The sequence below is a fragment of the Rattus norvegicus genome, chromosome 2, assembly GCF_036323735.1.
Source record: "Rattus norvegicus strain BN/NHsdMcwi chromosome 2, GRCr8, whole genome shotgun sequence".
NCBI lineage: Eukaryota > Metazoa > Chordata > Mammalia > Rodentia > Muridae > Rattus > Rattus norvegicus.
This window is the reverse complement of record NC_086020.1, coordinates 67,952,399-67,973,348: the sequence shown is the minus strand read 5'-3', so window position 1 is coordinate 67,973,348 and position 20,950 is coordinate 67,952,399. Positions and strand designations below refer to the sequence as shown.

The window sequence follows — 20,950 nt, the reverse complement described above, 5'->3', positions numbered from 1 at the left end:
GGGGACATTTGTCTCAGTAAGTTCTTTACAAGGTAAGGTGTGTGAGTCTAAAAAACAGTATCAGATATTTTGAATCTCAGTTTCTTTCTTGTTAAATTTTCTTTTTCTCGAAGATAGATGTTAGATAAAGAACTGATTGAAAGTTTAAGATACCTTTCAAACATTGAAATGACTCCAAGCTAATCAATTCTTTAAATATATTGATTCTTTCTATCATTTTAAAATGAAAAAACATTAAAGATGAGTGGTGTTCAGAAGCTGTCTCGAACACCCTTGACTTTCTTTAATGAACTCTAGTGGAGTTGTATTCCTCTCTGCAGAATTCAGGAACCTATTAGCTAACCCCACATCGATTTTCAAAAACCACAGGAAAGCTTTGTGCTAATCAGGTCTTTCTATTATAAATGGAAGGGTGTTATTATTCGTTCTATTCTCTCAGTAATGTTTTCAAAGAAAGCCAGTCCAATAGCAATGGTGATTAAACTGGAAGTACTTTGTTCATTAGAATTATCCATGATTAATGTTTTCCCGTGTTTTATGTGTGTATATTTATGAATTAAAATGATTCTGTAAAAATATAGATTCAAACTGATAAAGCACCATTGATCATCTGATCTATTCTAAAGAGACCTTTATTCACTCCGGGTGTTTTAGAGCCAGGATCATTTTTAGCTATTTGTCATGGTTTAAGATGAGGCAATTAAATCAAATGCCAGGTTTCTTCTTGCATAGATAATCCTTGACTTATTGAATCATTCTTTCTACTTAAAATTATTCTTCTAATGCAGAGATCAGATTTCTTTTACAGGTCTTTTTTTAATTTTAAAATTCTATGTATCATTATAAATATTATGTGAGTCTATTTTTAATAAAATCAGACTATGAATACAGTTGCTTCAGTACTAATGTAAGTAAAGAATTTTTGTGTATTTCCAGTTATGTTTTCAAATATGATGAGAGATAATGTTTTGGGTTCTGTGTCATTAAAAACCACTGTAAGCAACATTTTGCAAATTTCAGATGCGTTTTCATGATTATGATTGTCCCCATTCCAAGTATCCACGGTGATATAATGTTCTTCAGTAGCCTGCTTTTATTGTGGGCACAAACTGCCTTAACACACAAAGTCTCAGCATGAACTCTCTCAGATGTATAAAGTATTTTTTTTACCTTTTTCAAAAGAACATCAGAATCTATCATAGATAATACTAGAAATTTTAAGGCTTATTTTAAATATAGCATTAACATGATAAATGGGTTATCTATTGGGTATCTATTATAAATGTTATCATGACTGCATGCTATAGAATCATAGTTATATACATATTTCATTATCATTAAGTGAGAATTGTGGAGATAAAATAAGCTGAAACCAAAGGGGAAGTAGGAGGTGTGGTTAAAGGTTCTGACTTCAAACCTCAGCTCTTTATTCTTGGACTGAAATATAAACACAGGAATTATTCTCCCAGTTCCTAAGACAATACAATGGGGAATTAACTCAACTTGGGACACGAGATGTTGGAAGTAAGGGCCTATAAATTTTGCATCTCACCAAACTCATACATACCCTATTATGGCCAATGTCATGGTTGAAACATTTGACAATTGAAAAATGCATCACTTATTAATTTAGCAGGGCACACCTTACTCAAAAATGATAAACACGTTTTATTTACTCCTGGAAAGTATATCAAATAATTTTATGGTATATTATTAAATAAGTAAATTGAGTTCTATTTTAAATTATATTTTCTAACATTTTAGAAAAGTACACTTAGTTCTCTATCAGAGTGAGATAACGCTACACGTTTTTTTCTGGAAAACAACAGTGCCACTTCATCCAGATGAGACCTTTTGCAATGCACTGTTGTCATATAGCTTTAAAACTGAATTTCTATACAGTTCCTTCAAGAACTCAAAGGTGGGTATTGACAGTGATCTCATTGTGTGCTTACATTCCTAATTCAGACATTGTGTAGAAGTTTGTTGAATGGTAAGCACAGAAGCTCTGAAATCCTAGAGCATGATTTGCATTGGAATGACCAATCAAAGGAGGAATACCAAATCAAAGGAGGGCATCAAAGAGAAAAGCCAGTAAAAGAGATGAAAAGCCAATGGCAAAAAAATGTTGAAAACATACCCTAGTATGGTGCTAGAGTATGTGATAGGACAGAACATTCTTAGAAACCTGATCATATGAAGGAGAGAAGAGCTGTAGTTATGGGTATTAATGTTCCTTATGGAAACTACAAGAATATTCAACTTATAATTCAAGTGAAAATGACACAAATTTAGGGGAAAATTTTAGTGGGAGACATTTGAGAGAATTCTAGAAAAACAAATTGTTTATTCTCTTGGGTTTTACAGAAAGGCACACATTTTGGTGGACAAGGGTTAACTTTGATGTAATTTTTGATGTAAAATAATTTGTGATGTAAGATAAATTTTTATATAAAAAAGCTTGTACTGGCTGGTTTTCTGTGTCAATCTGACACAAGCTGGAGTTATCACAGAGAAAGGAGCCTCCCTTGAGGAAATGCCTCCATGAGATCCAGCTGTAAGGCATTCTCTCAATTAGTGATCAAGGGTGGGAGGGCCCATTCATTGTGGGTGGTGCCATCCCTGAGTTGGTAGTCTTGGGTTGTGTAAGAAAGCAAGCTGAGTAACCCAGGGAAACAAGTCAGTAAGTAGCACCCCTCCATGGCCTCTGCATCAGTGCCTGACTCCAGGTTCCATCCCTATGTGTTTCTGTCCTGACTTCCTTTGAAGATGAAAACCAATATGGAAGTGTAAGCTGAATAAACCCTTTCTTCCCAAACTTGGTTCTTGGTCATCATGTTTTCTGCAGGAATAGAAACCCTGACTAAGACAAAGTTTAATCTCTTACTGAATTCTGTATTTTAGAGAGTGCTAAGATTTCCAGTTAGCATTACAAATAAAGTTATGGAGATAGACACAGATCTATGAGGACATGTTGGTCCTCGGGTTGTTTACCTGCCTTCCCTTAGCTGAAATGAGCCTTTTGCATGAATCCAGGAATAAATAAAGGCATAATGGTACAATCAGAGTTAATATTACTTTTTATATTATCATTTCCCTATGAATAATATTTAGGAAAAATCTCCCATTGCATTCACAAAAAGATGAACATTTCAGTTGAGCCACTTATTTGAGGAAAGAATATTAAAAGTATTAATAAATCATTTATATAAATTGTACTGTCTTGCACTCATACTGAATATATATTAAGCATTAATGCTTTTTTATAAGTTTACACTGTTATATAATTTGAATAGTTCATTTAAGATCATCATGTGAATCTAAAACATTTCTACAAAAGCTAGAGATCCTAATATTATTAGAAAATTTTACATTTAAGGTTATTTTTTGAAGGATCTATGTATATAACCATGACTGATGTTTTTGTTTAAAAAAAAAATAAACAAGCTCATTAAAATCTTTTGAAAACAAACCACCACTAGAGGCAACCACTTTATGTTCAAGTCAAGAAGGCCATTTATTTTTAGCCATAAAGAAAAAAAAAACCTTAAAGAATAAAAGATTAAAATTATTAAAAAACTATGAAAGAGAGTCAAATATCTGACACAGTTAATTATGAGAAAATGATATATTCCATCATTGATTTAAAAGACTTCCCTAGATCACCTGCATCTCTAAGCCCCAAGACTAAGTCATGTTTAAACTTTCAAGAATGTACAAGAAACCTGGGAGATGAGAGACTCTCAGGACTCAAAGAAAGAGACCTTAGAAAAAATGCCCAACAATAGAGAGAGAAAGAAAACAGAGAGAGAGAGAGAGAGAGAGAGAGAGAGAGAGAGAGAGAGAGAGAGATCTTGTAGAATCCACCTCCAATAGAAAGGGCATCAAGTGGAGGGATGGGGTTGTCATCCCACAGCCAAAAACTCTGATCCAGAATTGTTACTGTCTAAAAGAACTGCAGGGACAAAAATGGAGAAGAACCTGAGGGAAAGGAGGTCCAGTGACAGGCCAAAATTGGGATCCAGCTCAAGGGAAAGCCCGAAGGCCTGATGCTATTACTGAGGATGTGGTGTGCTTACAGACAGGAGCCTAGTTTGGCTGCCCTATGAAAGGCCCAACAAGACAGACAGAGAACTGAGATCTTGGGATCCCTGTAGTTGATTTAGGGAAAGGCTGGAAGAAGCTGAAAAGGAGGACTACCCTGTAGGAGGATGAGCAGTCTTAACTAACCTTCATACCTGAGATCTGCCAGATACTGAGCCACCAACCAAGCAGCCTATACTAGCTGGACAAAGGTCCTAGACACATATACAGCAGCGGACTGCCTTGTCTGGCCTCCGTGTGGGAAGATGCACCTATCCCTGGAGAGACTTGAGGCCCCGTGGAGTGGGCAGGTTTGGTAGGGTGGGGTGGAAGATAGGGAGTTGAGGGGGGAGTAGAAGCATCCTCTTGGTTGGCGATGGGGTGAAGAACTGTTGGAGGATGGACTGGGAGAGGGATAATGACTAGACTGAAAATAAAGATTAAAGATAAGTTTAAAAATTAACTCAATATACTGTAATCTAAAACATTTTAAATTAATTTGCAGGTAACAAGAGCTTATAAAACACATACTTCTCAAAATAAAAACAAACATTTCATCATATGAAGTGTCAACCTAGGACGTGATAAAATGTGTAAATATATAACATCAAAACTCTCTTCAACAAGGTTTCAGAAACCTTAGGTTAGTTTTTAGGATTAGCTTGTCTCCTTATTCTATTTGTAGAGGATTCCAAGGCATGTTAACCAGTTCTAATTAAATTTAGCACAACATTTCTAAAATACTATCACATCAAAATAGTGATAGTATTAGTTATTTCTTTCTTCAGGATACTCTAAAATATGATTGTAATGTTCAAAATTTCACACAAATTTTCTGAAGCATCAAATTATTAAAAAGATGCCTGAAATTCACTCTTGATCTACACAGCAAATTTCTCTTATACCTATGGTGTCTGACTCTGATGTTTTTCATGTCTTTGCTGCCAAAAAATAGTGCCAACCACTTTAAATTCTTCCTTATTATATTTTCAAAAGAGACACTTTGTAATCAGAAGGGGAAATTACCAGCCAATTGAATGGACCAAACAAATTAGTGGGTACAAAGAAACAGTCACTAAGCTAACATATTTTCCTCTACTTTATTTGTTACCATAGCAAAGCATATTAGAAAGCACATATCCAGGAACTCAAATCAGAAGAATTATAAAATGCATTATAATTTGTTTTTGTTTCTGAAATTATAATAAATCTGTCATTGCCCTCTTTCTTTTACTTTCTCCAATTCCTTCCAACTGTCTCACACTTTGTTGTTCAAATTTCAGAACATGTTCTTTCATTGTTATATATGCATATGTGAGTGTATGTGCAAGATGCCATAACAAATTATATTAACTGTCTACCTAAAAATATGTATGACACATATAAATTGATACATAAATACACATGTGTAATTCAAATAGAAATTTCTTATCTGAGCTGAAAATACTCCCACCATGGGCCAAAAGCTATTTATTAAATGCCAGAAGAGAGGTCATGAGAAATGCTGTTTTCAGATCTTGGTAGGGTTATCCAAGAGAATCCCAGAACAGTACAAGCTGTAATTATGGCAAGTTGTTGTCCCATAGGGGTGGAGAGTTTATCATTGTTGATGAATATTTCGTGTTCCTTATACAGGATTCCCAGAGACTACTGGGCTGGCAATGGTTTATAACCCTCCTCCCTTGGGAGTAGCTTTCTTGGAAAGCCTACCCGTATCCATGGAAGTATCCCAAAAGGGAAGCAACAAGCAGTCCTGTTGAGCTAATGATACTTAGGAACCTATAGCAAAGCAAGCATGACAAAATAAACCTAAGGGCAAAGTATAGTATATTGGCTGTACACAATAGCTCTCTAATTAGACTTAAGGCCTGCTCAACAAGAAGAAAACCTAGCCACCTACACAGAATTAGTGAAATCCTGAACCTTGGAGGAGAACCTATGACCACCACTTTACTATACCAACATAGCCCCTAGCTACATTCAAAATATTTGTCTGTATAGCAGCAGATAAGTATAACCCTAAACTTTCCCCAAGGAAACTTCTACTTGCAACAAAGGGAGACCTTTACAGAAAATCACAAGTGATCAAAATGCAGAGTTATATGGTCTAGTCCTAGTACTTGCATCTACGGTAAAACTATTTTACCCATGGCTTAGGGGTGATTACAGAAGAGGAGGCAGAGGGTTTCTAGGAGCCAGAGAATCAGAGAGCTTATTATGAGACTGTGTCTCCTGAAAATGTTAGATGCTACACCCACTAACAAGACTGTCTAAATGTGAACTGATTAAGGGTAACAATAAACATGCTAAGTTGGACAGGAATTCACTAGACGGCTCCACCCTACAGGAATAACTACAAGCAACTAAGGAATACTGAGAATAGAAGTATTCCTAAGGGAAGAAGACACCAACTGGTTATCCAAAAATAAATGGTGAGCCTAGGAATATACATTCAAGAAAACTGAGAAAGGTTTGAAAAGAAAAAAGTAAGGGTTCCATGGGAAACTTCTAGAGGAAGGAAAAAGAAAGGGGAATAGATGCTATGATATTAATATCAATATTTCAAAGAAATATTTCAAAAATTAAAAATCACTATAAGAACAATAATACCAACCAAGCAGAGCTCCTGGGGACTAAACCACTACCCAAAGACTAAACATGGACAGACCCATGGCTTCAGCTGCATATGTAGCAGAGGATGGCCTTGTTGGGTACCAACGGGAGGAGAAGCCCTTGGTGCTGCCAAGGCTGGGCCCTGCCCCCCGCCAGTGTAGAGAATATAAGAGCAGGGAGGTGGAAAGGGGGGAGTGGTTGGGGAGGGAGAACATCATCATAGAAGAAGGGAGAGGGGCATGGGATAAATGGCTCATGGACAGGAAAACAGGGAAAGAGAATAACACTTGAAATGTAAATAAAAAAAATCTAATAAAAAAAGAGTCACTATCCATATGAATATATTAAATGAGAATCAACTAATAAATGTATCAATTTTCACTATCAGTAACAATTTCCCAGAGTAACCTGAATGTTCTAAAAAAACCTAAGGGCATAGCTGACGTGATGCAGAATATTTATAATAGAGAGGAAACGCGCACTGGACAAAATTTGGTTTGAATGAATTTAATGTGATCTAGTAGACATGTGATACTATTAAATTTACTAAACTATACAGTTAAAAATAAGGTGTTCATTTACGTTTGTGCGCTTTTGTGTGAGAGTGCACACACATATCCATATGGTTCCCACAGAGGGTGGGCTGGGTAGAGATTTGTCATCATCATTAGCTGAAAGGAATGCCTGAAATTTGACAGTATTTAGAGCATTGGCGTCTACCATCATGATCACCTTAGGATATTATCACCTTAGGATAGCAGATATTACTACTTTGCTACACCGTTCTTTTTCCATGCAGCATAAGTTTAATGAGGAGTAATTCTAAATATGAGCAAATAAATTAACCAGCCAACGCATGAGTAATATAAAATAATATAAAACCCATTTTAATAATCGACCAAATAATGGAAATGAATTGTTAATGCAGGATCCTTATAGTGTGGGTGTGATCGTTTGTATAAGTTTGGCCCAGGGAGTGGCACTATTAGAAGGTGTGGCCCTGTTGGAGAAGGTGTGTCACTGTGGATGTGGGCTTTAAGATCCCCATCCTAGCTGTCTGGAAGGAAGTTAGTATTCTACTAGCAGCCTTCAGATAAAGATGCAGAACTCTCAGTTCCTCCTGAACCATGCCTGCCTGGATGCTGCCATGTTCTTGCCTTGATGATAATGGACCGAACCTCTGAAGCTGTAAGCCAGCCCCATAAGGTGTTGTCCTTTATAAGACTTGCCTTGGACATGGTGTCTGTTCACAGCAGTGAAGCCCTAACTAGGACAGTGGGTGTATGATAAGTTTTGCGTCCACCACCCATGCCAATGCTCACCTACTGCCACTCTATACTAAAGCACTAGAACAGGATCAATGGTGCAGTTTATTCTAAACTTGAAAAATAAAATTAATTAAGTATGTTTCTCTGGAGGCCAAAAGCCAATATGAGAACATGTTGAAAACTAATTTCCCCCAATCTATCTCCCTTAAGAGCACTAAGTTTATAAGGGTGGCTTTATTTTCTAGCTCTTGATTTTTATGTTTTGCTTTGGATTTTTCAGTCCACAGGTTGACGCTTTTTGTGGAGGTTGGGGGGACATTTCTCCTGTACCTGTTCTTTTCTAAAGAAGTGCTACGCTTGTTCAGCAATCTCTTCTCAAATTCTGTAGCTTTGGTAACACTTACCTACCTCTCAGATTCTTTTCCACTCAGTCAGTGAAAGCAGGGCAGTGGAGAGAGCAAATGCGTTTCTAAAATTGGTGGTGGGCGATATTGACAAAATCACATTAGTTCCCGGCATGTAATGAATTCTCATGTTGGAAATGGTACTTCCTGTTACCTATTGAATCATCTCCCAGAATGAAAGCCGAGTTAAAAAGCATAGATGCTTACCCTTAAATGCATAGCGTCTTTGAAGTGGAAGTAAAGAAGGGTGGGAATAATGATAATGGGGAAGATGCAACACTCTAGGTATGGATAGAAGGCAGCCACTGCACTTCTACACTTGGTGGGGGAAGGAAACCCCAGGGAGACAAACCAATCAGAGGAAGCAGTTACAGTGCATTGCCCAGGATCACTATAGTGTTCTTTGATATATCTCATTGTTCTGTGTGTTCTGAAACAAAGGTTAACACATTTTAAATAAAAAGACCTGTGACTCTACATGTTTTCTATACTATTTGTTGAACCTCTTAAAAACATATTTCAGAGAATTGAATTTTCCTCTTAAAATTAGTAAAAATTTTCATTCTTATAATTCTGCCTGATGGAATCCAAGTGTGTGTGTGGGGGGGGGGGCTCAAGACATTTTATTAGGACAAAAGTGGAATTAACATAAAAATAAATATTAATCACTGTGTACAAAAGTTCACATTTGTGGAGAGCTAATCTATTTTAGTTATAGGTAGGTAGGTAGATAGATAGATAGATAGATAGATAGATAGATAGATAGATAGATAGATATATTCAGATAGAGCTTTAATTTTGCATTATTATTTCCCAAAGCCGGTTTTCTAAAGTATATTTTAATGAGCAAAATATTACTGATATGCCATTAGGATATCAAAATCTTACTTATATATCAAATTTATTATGTGAAAATAATTTGAACATAGGGTACAGTTTTCTCAAATTCCATGTGACTATTTTATTTTTATAGTTTTCTAATGTTTCAAAACAACTTTAGAGACAAAAATGATAATTCAAGACATAAATACATGACATAAAGTTTTATGGCCCCCTCATAGATTCTGACTATGTTATAAAGGTAGTTCCCTGGATCCATGTATTAATAAAAAGTGTGGTGCCCATCTGTGAGGTAGCATCTCTGCTTGCTGCCTCACACTGTACAGAAGCCAGTGTCTATGCGAACCACCTGTTCAATTGAGACCTTTGCATAAGTTTTGTTGACAGTCCACTATGCAAGCATGCATCTTCTTGATTTTCATTTTTTTCAGAAAGTTTCCATATTTATTATTGAATACAAATGTTTGTAAAATCTAAGTAACTTTCCAAGATTCAAAACTTCAAAAGAATAAAATCAGAAACAAGTTTTTCCTTATTCTTCTTGAATCATAAGACATTTTTAATGTTACAACTTTCTTATTCAATTAAAATTAGGTAACAGACTTACTATTGGAAATCAAGCTCAGTAGGTGCTTTGAAATCATAAGAGTAAGCTTAAAATATATCAATTATTTTTATATGTTGAATCTTTAGATTAAATATAGACCTTGGTATTATTAATTTAAAAAAAAGCTTCTGACCCTGGAGTCTGACCTCATAGGTAGCAATGAATATTCTAGTAAGATCACCAATGGAAGGGGAAGCCCTGGGTCCTGCTAAGACTGAACCCCCAGTGAACTAGACTGTTGGGGGGAGGGCGGGAAGTGGGGGAGGATGGGGAGGGGAACAACCATAAAGAAGGCGAGGGGGGAGGGGGATGTTTGCCCGGAAACCGGGAAAGGGAATAACACTCGAAATGTATATAAGAAATACTCAAGTTAATAAAAAAAAAAAGATTCACATATATAAGAACAAATAGATGTGTCTTTGCAACTTGAATACATTTTTTCTTTAATTGTTCACATGAACATAACATATGAATATTTATAAGAAATACTTCATTACAGGCATTCACTATTTGCATATTATAGAACTCATTACAAAGCAAAGTTATGCTGATTTGAAACTCTAATAACTCTCTTCATTGTCAAAATTTACATCAAACAGCTGAATTCTGAATAAACTAATACAAGATAGATGAATACTCTTTTATAAATAAGTATCCACATAACTTTAGGGTTTTTTTATTTAATTCTTGAGGTTGAGCTTACTGTCAGAAATATGAAAATCTGGATATTTTGAAGTATAGTTGTAAGAGAAAAAGGAGACAAATTTAAAGCCTGGTTTAAAGAATCATTCAGAGGGGCAGGTGCATAGTAAAATAGCACAAAACTTTTTAAAAGTTTATTTTAAAAAGAAAGACAATCGCTGAATGGCCTTCCCTTCTGTCTCTGCTACACACGTTTTCTCCATATTTCCTCCTCTGAGTATTTCGTTCCCCCTTCTAAGAAGGACTTAGACATACCCACTTTTGTCTTCCTTCATCTTGAGCTTCATGTGGTCTGTGAATTGTATCTTGGGTATTCCAAGTTTTTGGTCTAATATCCAGTGATCAGTGAGTGCATACCATGTGGGTTCTTTTGTAACTGAGTTACCTCACTCAAGATAACTTTTTCCAATTCTATACATTTACCTAAGAATTTCATGAATTCATTGTTTTTTAATAGCTGAGTAGTAATCCATTGTGTAAATGTACCACATTTTCTGTATCTGCCCCACCTGGGGATCCACCCCAGACATTGCGGGTGCCAAGAAATGCTTGCTGACAGGAGCCTGATACAACTGTCTCCTAAGAGGCTATGCCAGAGCCTGAAAAATACAGAAGCACGTGCTCTCAGCCAACCATTGGACTGAGCATAGGGTCTCCAATGGAGAAGTGAGAGAAAGGACTGAAGGAGCTGATGGGGTTTGCAACTCCACAGGAATAACAATAATATCAACCAACCAGACACCCCAGAGCTCCCAGGGATGAAACAACCAAGACTACACATAGGAGTGAAACATGACTCCAGCTGTATCTGTAGCAGAGGATGGTCTTGTTGGACATCAAGGGAAGGAGAGGCCCTTAGTCCCATGAAGGCTCAATGCCCCAGTTTAGGGGAATGTCCAGGTGGGAAGGAGGAAGAGGGTGGTTGGGTGGAGGAACACCTTCATAGAAGAAGGGGGAGGAAGGATGGGATAGGGAGGTTTTCAGAGGGGAAACTGGAAAAGTGAATAATATTTGAAATGAAAACAAATAAAATATCCAATAAAATATCTTTTAAAAATAAAGTACTTTTTAAAGACACACACACAATGAAAAAGAAAGAAAGAAAGAAAGAAAGAAAGAAAGAAAGAAAGAAAGAAAGAAAGAAAGAAAGAAAAAGAGAGAGAGACACCCACAGAGACAGACAGATACAGACAGGACAAAAAGATTTAAGTTTACCAATTTGAATCAGATGAACTAGATCTGAGATTTTTTTTTAAATTTTTTTCACAAAGTTAATTTATTCTACTAGGAGCTCAGTCAATACTACTTTAGAATATAATAAACTGCTACTGTCTATAAATATTAATGATAAGATAATTAATTTTCTTTGGATATTTTATTAGTACTTGTGTGTATATGGTTATATGAAATACAACATTTTAAAGTCTTTGTACATTTTCAATATAAAATAAATGTGCTCTTAGATTATCAATTCCCTCTATGAATGTAAAAAATGTCAAGTGTCTATTAAGATGATCCTGAAGTAGGTAAAGTGGTCAGACAATTAATTTGAAATCCACAATGGAATATTAAAGTTTTGTACTGACAAATGTGAAATTATTAAGGTATTTTTTGCTAAGCCTCTAACATGATATAAATAGGATTTCTGATTTCATTATAATCTGTATTTTATGTAATAGTTTCCCCACCCACCATATGTGTGGGAAAAGAGATTATATTTTGCAGTCCTCAAGAACCATGAAAATTAAATGACAACAATTATTTCTAGTCACAGCTTTTCAAAATGTCTAATGCACACTATTCACTAAATTATTTAAATGTACAACATATAGTATAATTCAGTTTAACTTTTGGAAAAATAAAAGTATCCTAATGAAACTTTCATTACTTTATGTGATCTATTACCTATAAACGATCTGTTCCAAAATGTTAATTTGCTTTATATTTTACCATACTAATCATTATAAGTAATAAATTAACTGTTATGAACACATAGAAATAATTTTATTATTTCCTTCAACCTTTTGTAAATACTTTGGGTCCATACAAACATGTTCATGTAATTAAGTACCAATACGTGCAAATATATAAGTTTAAATGAAGACTCAGCTGTAAAAACATAAACATTTGAAGACACAAAGACTTAACTATGTAATTTGTACTAGATGGTTTATCTTTTAAAATTAAAATTTGATTTATTAGATGTGTTATAGATTATTAGTAATAAAACACAAGATGTGAATAAGTGGTAAAACACTTCTGGCAATTGCATAGAATTCTACTGTATCCAGATTGTAGAACAGACACATATCTTATAAAGGATTCTAGGGGAAAAAAAAAGTTATCCCTTAAAGAATGATCATGGCTAATATTGCATTTTTACAAAGTAATACATATTTTGTCATTACTTTGTAAAATAGCTGTTTATGTACTTATTTATTTGAGTGATGTTGAGAGGATGAACATTGAGCCACTAGTTTGTGTGTGTGTGTTTGTGTGTGTGTGTGTGTGTGTGTGTGTGTGTGTGCGTGTGTTTCTAGGTCAAAGGACAATATGCATGAGAATGTTTTCACCTTCCAATGTATGGGCTCTGAGGGTCAACTTCAGAAAAATACCTTTGCAGGCTGAGGCAGCTCTATCTTTCTATTTACTAAATAAATGTATTACCAGTGTTCATTTGCCTAGACAACATAGGGCATCATGTTTCACTACATGCAATAGCTCTCTCCATGTTAGCAGTCCTTCCAGAGGTCATTGTTTCCTGATGAGCATGACCTTGTGAGATTCTGTCAAAAATACAAGATAAAGTTCCACCCTGAGTTGGAACTTTTAGCAATCAGAGAATGTTATAGGTGCTTTCTACTTTAACATAAATTCTACCAAACAGAGTTCCTTCTTGAAGTGTAGCTGAGGACATATTAAACTTCTAACTGAAACTTCAAATAGCAAATCTTGCTACCTAGCATTTCCATTAAAATTTATAATACGTGTTTGAGTTGAAAATACAATAAACTAAAATTAAATCATCTTTGCTCTTCACAAATACAGAATCAATCTCCAAACAGTATAAGTAGTAAACATTTAAATGCATATTTATGGTACAACTTTGAAGTTCTTTATCCAAAAATGCAAGGAACTTATTTTTTATTGATACAAATCGAAGAAATGAGAGCATTAATTCATCATATGACTGATACTAATTTGCTCAATAAAAATAATAACATTTAATATTATCCAATTACTTGATTCTTTTATTTTCCACCTTCTGTCCTAAAAGTGTAATAAAATAAAAAGTATAGACACATATTCACATGCACAAACAAACACATACACACACACCACGCACAACACACACACATCATGCACAACACCCACATGCACGCGCACACACACACACACACACACACACACACAGAGACCACACTAAAATTTAGATTACTCTTTGTATTATTATTTCTCATCCAATATTATCAGTTTTTACAAAACAAGCACTTTAACCCATGAAGTGTTGACCAAACACTTATGTGCGTCATGAATTGCGTTTAGTGTGCAATCAAAAAGAAAAACAACAACAACAAAAACCCACGAGATGTGTGGAATTGGGAAGAAAATAATTAGGGAAGATATGAGGGGACTGGAGGATGGAAACAGTACAGGTATGATCACTGTTCATTGTGCATATGAAATTCTGAAGAATAAACAAAGCTGTACTAAAATTCCATATTAGAACATTTACGTTGGGGGAGGTGTATGGTGCTTGTGCTCATGTATTATGTCTTAGTCAGGTTCCACAGTAGTCATCTATTTGAGCACTTTGTATTTGTAATGCAACTATAAGACCATCTCTAAGAGTGCTAAGTTTAGAAATAAGCACAGTAACACATTAGAAATGCAATGGGAATGTTTAAAAATGAAAGGAGACTTCTATCCCCATGCAATCCTTGGAATACTTTAGTGATGAACATAATGGTGATTCCAGGAAGAGAACTAAAGTAACCCTCAAGTTCATATTTGCCAGGATGGGTTAAAGCCACAAAAGAGTTAATCCATTCCATTAGAGTCTCTCTGTCTCTCTGTCTCTCTGTCTCTGTCTCTGTCTCTGTCTCTCTCTCTCTCTGTGTGTGTGTGTGTGTGAGTGTGTTTGTCTGATCTGTCTTTGTCTATTTATTACCCATCTATTTATCATATTTCTAATCTTTTCTCATCTTCCTAGTATTTACCACATAGAACAATGTCTATTGTCAATCTCTCATCTTTATAACCTATCTATATAACCTATGTATATCTATCATCTATATAAATTATCAAGCCTTATCTGTCATCAATTTATCTACTTATCTATCTACGTATCTTTGTCCATCTTTCTGATCAACTTTCCATCATTACCATATTTCTACAGATATCATTACCAGTATCTTTTAAGTAATTAAACCCTTTCCTAAACCTAACTCTTGAATGATACTTTTATATGTTGGTTTTCTCCTGGGTGCAGTCAAAATATCAATTCTAGATCTAAAGCTCCAAACTCTTATATAAACTGGAAATTGAAATAGCATTTCTTTATTCAACAATGTGGGATGTATTTAAGAGATAATCTACTTTTTCAACACGTACTAAAGACACAGAGAAGAGAAGACAAATTAGATAATATTTCATTGTCCAAAATTAAAACTGGTACTACTCATACGCACAGTATCAGATAGAGAATGTTCATTTCAGTCCTTTCTCTTTTTTTTATTCTTGTATCAAATACTTTCTTTCCTCCAAAAAGCTCAGCTTTAAGTAGCTTTCTTTTCAGTAGTAAAATACACAAGAAGAAAAGTATGAAGTTTTTCATAAATATCTTACTCCAATAAACACACTGTGCACTTATTCTGAAGGAATGATGAAAAATGGGAGATACATAAAAAACATAAACTCAGAAGTATAAATATTCAAAATGTTCTGCATTTTAAAAAGAATCATACTTTTTCAAGTGCCAATTTAATTCTATAGTATACTTAAATGTTCACTGAAGTGAACAGAAAAATTCATGAAAACAGATCAAACTAACAATCAGATACACTGAAGCATCTGTTTTAAAGGGAGATAATGACCCAGCAATGCTGCTCCCTTCCACAGAGAACAAGTCACTGCCAACATTTGCTGATGACACATTTGCACGTATTCTTTAAATTAACTTTGATTTCACTTGATGTTTTTCTTGCAAGTATTAGAATTGTCATGTTAGTCACACAATTTTTATTACATAATTTTAAGCACTTGCCAAAACACTGAGGTTGACTTCCCTCTTATATATCAGAATATATACTGTAGAAAGTAATGTCTGCTTATAGGATACCAAAGGAAAGGTAATACATACAGGCAAAACTATTGAAATAATCTCTCTCACTTGGGGAATATATAATGGAAAGGATACTGTACGGAATGAGTGGTGTGTGGAAAGGAACAGAAGAAAGTGCAAAAGTGACCGCATACCATGCAAGGTGACATTCAGAAGAGGTTCTGATAGATTTACAATTTAAGGAACACATCATTTAAAAGCATAATTTCCTATTAATTTGAATTAGGACCTGGATACACACAACTGTCCCAATAAATTTTTATTTCAATTGTGCATATAAGATAATGGTGGTATAATTATTGGTATAACAAATATAAACCAGTTCAAACTATCTTTTAGGTAATTTGTTGTAAGACACTAGAAAATAATATTTTTCACATTTGAAAAACTGTGTTATATTATATAACTATTGCCTTATTAGAACTGTTAGATATCCTTACCTTGAAGTTAGATTCATCACTTTTAAACTAATATTGCAGTCTGATTTCTCTAAAGTATTACTTCATTCATTATTATTACAATAGTTTGCTTATAACTAATAAGTTAAATTTTCCCAGTTTTAAAAGTGTATAAATATCAGTTATTGTTTAACATTTAAGTCTCTTCTACTCAATGAATCTAATATTCTGTGTTCTCTACACTGCAGAAGACTTGCCCCCATCTGATGATAAATTCGGTGACAGAATACAAACACATGCTGCTCATTTCTTTCCAAGTTCTGTCGTGGAACAGGACGGAGCAGCCTGCTATTTGATCGTCCTTTTATCTCTTATAATATCTGTTGAAACTGTCATTCACTTTCATGATTACACAGATGCATTCCTCACTTGACACAGCATTGCCTAGGCAAGAGATCACTGTGCGAATCTGAAAATATGTTTCATCTTTTACCAAATACAGGAGATTTTTTAAAAAATCAAATAAAGAACATGAATGATAGATAATTGATTTCATAAAAATCTATCAAATTTTACAGAAATCACAAAAGAAAGCCAAATGAAGATTCTCAAGTTATCACTTTTTGTTGATATATAAAAATCATATTTTTTCAGATTACATGATTTCAGTATATTATGAAAAAAAAGGATCCTTAGAAATATCTTTCTGACAACATAACTCATGAAATGTTGATAAATCTCCAAAAAAGAGCAAGTGTTCACAAATCTATGATCCATTATATTTTCATCAAAGCATAGATCAGACAAATTATTACAAACTTATTTGTGACAGGTGGTAACTTTCATTATATCATTTTGACACAGAACAGTCTCTGAGAACTTCACCCAATTTAAAGTGGCTAAATTCTACATCATCCTGGAGACATTATAGACAACATTGAGAGAGAAAAAAAGAAACAATCTAGCCTATTCATAAGATCATGGAGCTTTCAAGAAATTACTTAAAAGGTGAACACTGATATCGATTCTGCACGGAAAAGCAGAACAAAAATTACTCCTTGTAAATCAGTATATCATTCCAAGCTTACAAATGCCAAATTTTCCCTTTGGCAGACTTTTTTTTAATTTTCATTCAGTTTCAACATTATTAAATGGTTCAATTGCAGCCAACAGGTATATACATTTAGAATGTTTCCAGCATTGACGGCCACATACATTAAAGTAATGTCTATTATCAGGTAAAATTATTATGTTACTCTTAAAGCATGAAAGTCATTGTCGTATGAGACATATTTTAAGTCTAGGATCTCATTTCTTATCTACAAAAATTCACATTAAATTATGAATTATGGTGCTTTTACATTTTCACCTTTCTGACTCAAAGTAGTTAACAAAAGTTATGAGAAAACTAGAGGAACATTTCAAATTCACATACATAAGAGTATAAATGATCACTTTTTTTTAAAGGGGGAATTCAAAGCTACTACAATGAACTATTGCCGTTTGAACTTTGGTGTTATTTTTACAATGGTAAACCAAAAGCAAATTTAATGGACTATAAAAATAGGTTGGTGTGCATTAGGAATTTTAAAAAGTCGAGTGGGGATGAAGCTTTTCATATTTGGAGACTGAGCACTTCAATATTTTTTTCAAATTTTATAAAACATATTACCTGCTACCAAATATTAGAAGAGAACAGAGCAGCATCAAAAATACTTGAGAGGAGAATAGCAGTATCTATCCTACTTTATAAGAAAGCAAAAACTGCCTGGCTTCTGTTTGTCAGCAAATGAATAACACTTACCTTGTTTAGCTATGAAACGGAGTTAGCCTAGTTCAGCAGGGTTGATTCTGTTGTTGCTTCTGTCTCATTCCTTCCCTTCTCTTTTCACGGTGTCTTCCCAGCCGAATCTTCATGCATCTCACTGTGCCTCTCTTTCAGCACCACTTTTAACTCAGGCAGGCAGGAATCTGAAACCAAAGGAACTCTCTGATTGGCTTCCATTCCGCATTTCTGATTAATAAGAAACGTCCCTCATATAAGAAGATATTGCAGCTGATGGCGCTGCAGGGCACCAGGTTTGAGGATAGGCTGGTCAGACCCCTTTGGGCAGGGCGATTTGCAAGTGAATAAAGTGGAAGGGCTAAGGGAGCGTTTGCTAAAGACCGTCATAAGAGAAAATAACCCAGTGCTTTTAGGCTCGGTTAATCAGCTCTGTTTAATCTGTTTGCAGTTGGGAGAGGAAAGGTCACAGCTCGTCTGTAACCCATAAATCATCTGCGGAATATGTATATCACGTGGCGCTTGCTGCTGTTCAAGGAGTCTGCTCTGCGAGTGAGTACTCCTTGCACAATGCCCTGATCCCTATTTCAAGGCAATGCCAAAATTCTAAGTCTAAATAACAAAAGAGAAAGAATCCTGAAAACGTGTATTATCAATAACCAGGAAATTTCATCAGTATCTTTATCTTATTGCATAAATCAGCTCTCACAAAAAAAAAGGTAATTTAAAAATGCCTAATACTTGGTGTCTTGCCACGTTCTTTTTCTGTAAAGGGGAATAGTTTCACACCATTTGAAATTTCAAGAGCACTCCTTCTTCTACTTAAATCCACAATTGAGAGTGTTTGTACTCCCTGGGCAATGTTAAAAAATAATAGTGATCCTAGCTACCTCACAAAACTACATGAGCCATCTGTGGAAACCCTGGAGGTATGTTGCAGGACTCTGAGAGAAGGTAAACCCTCAGAGTAGACCTGTTTCAGAAGGGAAGTCTCTTTAGTACTGCTGGCAATGGCACAGTAAGAACAGTATTGATGAGTAGATAAATCCTCCTGAAAAGAACTTTAGTAATAGTTGGATGAAATGCACAGTGGGAGTATGTCTCACTTTATCATGGTTCGTTAAGTCACTGTAAGTAAATAGCTTAAGTGCCAAAAAATATCAATATCCTATTTGATGCTTCAAAGAAAAACAGATAATAGAGGGGGAAAAAACTTTCTACATTTTTCTTCCAATAGAAAAGCTCATCTCATGAATGCAGTGCAGACTATGAAGTCGCCTATGTAAGACCTTATGAAAAGGTATGTCTGAAGAAACGACACAAAGTATTGAGAAGGCATAAAGCTACATGTCCCCAGGAAACTGTCCCACTGCAAATGTGTGGTAGATAAACTGAACTAAATATGTAGAAGTCAGGTAAAAGAAGTGAGTTTTAGTGTCTTGTTATCTAAAAATGAAATTGGAGAAAAAATAAATTACCATATTTCAATTCATTTAGGTGTTTACGGCGACTTAATGAATTCTTCATGGACCTTGCCTACTTTCTGGAGGCAAAGAATAAAAGAAAGAAAGAAATGAAAAATTCACAAGTTCCTTCAGCCAGTTTACATATTACTTTAAGTAAAACTGTAATTTAAAGAGAACACATTGCTAATACAGAGATAAACTATTGGATGTAAGTCTAGGAAAATGAACTGAACAGAATATTTTATCATAGTTTAAGGTAAATATTCACAGGTATAAAGCTTTTAAATCCCTTCTCTTGTGCAAACTTAGCCCCCCACCCCCAGTGAAATATTGCTGTAAGGAAAAACCTGTTTTGTGAGAAATCTACAATCCAACAGAGTATTCTGTAACCTAATTTCAAGCTATTTTTACTAATCCTAGAAAACACAAAATGAAAGTATTACCAGGCTTGAAAAAAATACTAATACCCCCAGCAGTGCGTTCACTCTTTAGTGGAAATGCCCTGAAAAGAGAATCTAACTTGTAACTGTCCAAACACATACAAAATATGCGGCAAATCCCTAAGTACTTTTGTATTCAAATATAGGTAACAGTCACTATCAGAGTGAGCAGACAGGGCAAAGAACAAAGAAACTGTTCTATTGAAGTTTATCTTGAAAATTAATGTGTTTCAAGTGGGTTGCTTATAGGAAAGTGGGCAAGGTACGGGAAACTACACCCCAGAAGAGGAAAAAAAATACAAATTATTAAATGTCTGTTTATGCTTAAAGAGTGGTGTGAAACCTTAAGGCATTCCCTTAAGATCTCTAAACTCTCCCCTTCTGTGCTAAAATCATTCCCTTTAGATCCTGGGAGCCTATCATTTCCTTGGAGTCTGGGACCCTCCCTAGTTCATTCCCCACTACTACATATTTTTATTCAATTTCCTGACCCTCTGTACTTCTCTCCTGTCCTGTCCCCCTTATTTTCTCCTCCTCTTCTTTCCCTCCCTCCAACTACCCATCCCCCCACCACCACCACAACCCACCAGGATCATCCTGTTCCTCCTTCAATGCAGGACTGAAGCAAAGGGGAAATTGAACCTATAGAGACCAACTCCAGTGGAGGGATGGGGCAACACACCCATCTCAAAGCTTTAAGCCCAGAAATGTTCCTGTCCAAAGGAAGAACAGGGACAAAAAGCTGGAGCAGAGACTGAAGGAAGGACCATCTTGGGACTGCCCCACCTGGGGATATATCCTGTCTGCTGACACCAAGCTTAGAGACTTTGCTGTTGTCAAGAGGCACTTGCTGACAGGAAACCGGTATGACTGCTCTTTGGGAGGTTCAGCCAGCAACTGACCAATGCAGATGTGGATGCTTGGAGCCAACCATCAGACTGAACTCAGGGCCCCTTGTAAGGGAACTAGCAGAAGGACAAGAGGAGCTGAAGGGAATTGCAA

The 20,950-nt window shown here is 35.3% G+C and overlaps 1 protein-coding gene across 1 annotated transcript in view; it reads right to left on the bottom strand.

Annotated features, from left to right (window-relative positions):
• The window catches only part of Cdh9 (cadherin 9), a 139,664-nt gene extending 121,023 nt beyond the window's left edge, over positions 1-18,641 (bottom strand). The window contains exon 1 of the mRNA XM_063281444.1: positions 18,064-18,641. The gene's annotated coding sequence lies outside the window, so the exon portion shown is untranslated. The remainder of the gene's footprint in view (positions 1-18,063) is intronic.
• Positions 18,642-20,950: the final 2,309 nt, after the last annotated feature.